Source organism: Chrysochloris asiatica, unplaced genomic scaffold (genome assembly GCF_000296735.1).
Source record: "Chrysochloris asiatica unplaced genomic scaffold, ChrAsi1.0 scaffold00039, whole genome shotgun sequence".
In the NCBI taxonomy this organism is placed as follows: Eukaryota; Metazoa; Chordata; class Mammalia; order Afrosoricida; family Chrysochloridae; genus Chrysochloris; species Chrysochloris asiatica.
Genome location: NW_006408557.1, coordinates 18,213,510 through 18,217,471, shown reverse-complemented (window position 1 = coordinate 18,217,471; position 3,962 = coordinate 18,213,510).

Below are 3,962 nucleotides of genomic sequence, written 5' to 3'. Positions count from 1 at the left end.
ATGTATCCATTTCTTGTAAGTTTTCAAATTTGTTGGTGTATAACTCTTCATAGTATTCTGTTATTATCCTTTTGATTTCCTTTGGTTCCATTGTGACATCTCCCATGTGGTTTCTAATGCATGTTATTTGTGTCTTCTCCCTCTTTTCTTTTGTTAGGTTTCATATATACAGTTTTGATACAGAAAAGTGTACCTCTCTCCTTGCCTATCTAATTTTATCTCCTGTTTTTTTCCACCCTTATTAACTTCACATCAGCTTTACTGGCCTCCTAGGTCGTCTTCTGTCTCAGGACCTTTATACATACTATCTCCTCTGCTTGGATTGCTTGGATGTAATATAGCTGACTACTTAGCAACTGCAGTCTGAAAGTTGCCTTCTCAGTGAGGCCTTCTCTGACTTCTGTACTTAAAATCTATTCCTTTCCCTCTCCACTCTTGATGTTCCCTATTTTGCACCCCCATTCCCTACTAGCATCTACCTTCACAGTATACATATATTATACTTATTTTGTTTATTTGTAAACTAAAAGGCCAGACCCAAAAGGACAGGGATTTTTGTCTGTTTTATTTGCTACTATTTCCCTCGTACAGAGCCTGGCTTATGGTTGATGTTTGGTGTTTAATACATTGTAGTCAAATGAATAAATGGATTTAATAAACCACAGAATTTCAAACATAAACATACATTGAATTGGTATAAAACCCTATGGAGGAAGTTGAAAGCAAATACAAATTCAAGGAGAAAAAAATATCGTTACATTTCCAGCTGTTAAAAGAACTTGTTTATATCTTTTTTCAAATGGATAAAGATGAGACTCAGACCATGATGGTATTTATATAGCCTCAAACATATTTACAAGAATGATGTAAATGTACTCATTAAAACATCAATATTTACAATTCTTTGGCAATGATCAATTTTGCAACTACTTAAATTCATGCTGAAAATTTTGATCTGTCAACTGCAAAAAAAATGAATGAGTCATGTGATAACACGATACCCCCACCAGAATGGCTAAGATAAAAAATGCTAAGTGTTGGCAAGGGTATGGAACAACTCAGACTTGCATACATTGCTTGTGTTAGTGTAAAGTGGTGCATCTTTAGAAAACTTCCTGGCAGTATCTAGAAAAACCAAATACTCACAACTCTGTGATCCAGCAATTCTGCTCCTAGGTCCTATCCCAACAGCAGTGTGTACCACAATCACCAGAGATGCACTGTTTGTCAGAACTGTAAGCTACCCCAGTGGCCATCCACAGCAGAGCAGACAGGATGCTGTGCAGTGATTTACACAACAGGATGCTAGGCAGCAATGAGAATGAGCAAGCAATGGGTGACATCTCACAGACATGGTGGAGAGTGAAAAAATCAGATGCGAAAGAATCCATGCTGCATGAGTCCACTATGTAATATTCAAAACAAGCAAAATTCACCTAAAGTGTTAGAAGTTAGGATAGTGGCTGTCTTTGGGGAGAGACTGAAGAAGATTCTGGAGTGCTGGTGAAGTCATGTATGTTATTTGCATTCTGGTAACATGGGAAGGTTCACTTTATAAAAATGTCTACCAGCCCTATGCTTAAGATTTGTGTACTCTTATGTGTGCATGTCATGCTTCAATAGAAAAGGCATAAAGGTGCGCATGAGTTTTCAATAGTATTAAATAGTAATAGAAAAGGTTGGAGCCTACCAAGTTAGAGGTTGTAGGAGCATGAATGTGTCCCTTCCCATCTCTGGATGAGTAGGGTAACTTACAAACTATAAAGGGCAGTAAAATAATAGTGTGTTTTTGAAAGGCCAGAGAAAGGGAGCCCAGCAGGGCTTTGAGTCTCTGAGAAGAGCATGCTTGCCAGAAGGAGGTGTTATGCTGGCCAGCCTGGTCTATCTTGCCTCTAAACAGTGGAGTTCTCCAACCCCACATGTACCTGTTTACAGATGATGTAAACTGAGACCTTAGAAATGGAAGGATTCACTCCAGAGGCCACTCCAGCACTTTGGCCCTGAGTGTTCTCACCCTTGACTCAGCCTGGTCATGCTACCCTTTCCCTAGGCTTGGCATCATCAACCCATACTGGCAGGACTATTTTTCTTCCTCCTGCTAAGTGAGGTGTGAAACTGGCAAAAGCCTGCAGGCAGGGCAAGAGGCCAGCCAGCCCACAAAACCTATTCACCCCACCCCACTCTTGAGCTGGCCGCCTTGTGACTGACTCATTGGTTCCCAGATCCGGGGCACCCGAGGGCAATAGCAGCCTGAGAGGAAATGAGAGGTCCCCTGGGGTCAGGAGGCTAGGTCCCTTCCCATTCAGCACCAACTCTCTGGGTGACCACACTGACATTCCTCTCACCCCTAGGAAGAACCCTGGAAGAGTTAGGCTGAGGCTGAGCAAATGGCAGCAGAACAAACCATTTTCTGGTAGCAACAACAGCCCCTTCAGTGGGTACTGACTGCCCTTCTCAGCTTGTAAGTGATCCTTCCCATCTTGTATTCACGGTCATACAACTGGCCAGTGGCTGAGTTGAGACCTACCTGTAATGCCCTGGTTTCCCTTCCAACTCCAGACCCAGCCTGGCATATTTGGGCAGACTCAAGGTGCTCCCTTGGGAGGAGGGAGAATTCTGGCTCTATTATTGGCATTTCCAGAAAAATCATGGCACTTTTCTTGGGCAGAATTGGCACGCTCTCAGGAATATTGAGATGATTGAGGAATGTTGGCTATTATCTGGAATCCCCACAGAAATAGTTGCAGCTCTCTTAGTGACGCCGACATGCTTAGGACACACGGTGCTAACAGTAGAATTACTTTAGAAACTAAGAGAACACCTCTCAAAGAGAAAAACTAAGGAAAGGTGAGTATTCCTTGAGAACTTGGAGTGTCCTCTTGGGGAGTGTGTGAGTTCCTATAGGGGTTCTGAGATTTTTCTCTCATCAATAAGATGCTCACAGAAGGACTGACTGTCAAGGGAATGTTTCTTTCCAAGGAAACTGGAAAACTCCTCAGGGAGTTGCCAAGATAACTTACTTGGGATGAAAAATGCCTTAGAGATCAAGGGACAGCTTGGACTCATCCTAGAATTTTGTAACATGTACATAGACCCACCCACAGAGGCACATAAGCACATACAAAGACATGGGCACCCAGACACACCCAGATACAGAAAACACATGTGCGTACACACAGGCATACAGTTAGTTATAAACACACAAGAATGCACACCATGGCTCAAGGCACATAGGCACATACACAGTTATATAAAGACACACTAACATATAGGCATGCCTAGAGACACACATAAAGCCACATGCAGTCACATAGGCAGATGCAACATAGGCATGTATATCAGCACACATACACATACACTCAAGTACACGTAGGTTCTGTGGTTTCAGGAAACCCAAAGTCCCCACCCAGTTCCTGGCCCAGGTAACCTTCTGATCTTATCTCCTCAGGTCTTTGGGGCCCAGCCTTTGCCCTGCCCTTGCTACCTCTGACCTGGTGCATCCAGAAGTGCTGCTCAGATCTCTGAGGACATCTTCCCACCCTCTAGGTTCCTGGTCATCCCTTGGCCTGACCTGCCTGTTACTTAAGCTCCTCTCTACAGGCCCTCACCTGAGAGGCAAGCGAAGGAGATCCATAGGTCCTGGGAGATCAGAGTCATGTCCCAGGTAGGGCCCCTGTGCTCTTCACTCTCAAAGGCCTGGAGGGCAGCCAGAGGGTGGTGAGGAAGGAGTTGGAGCCCTGAATTCTAGTTCTGGTTCTGACACTGACCTGCTTGGGGAGCCATGTGCCTCAGTTTCCAGATGTGCAAAATGGGAGTCTTGTATATTACCAACATATAACATGTATCTCTCCAACATACAACACTCTACTTCTTCAGTCTGAAATCGATCAAACATGCAATCAAGATGTATTGCTCATTACTGGTGACTGGAATGCAAAAGTAGGGAGCAAAGAGGAGGGACC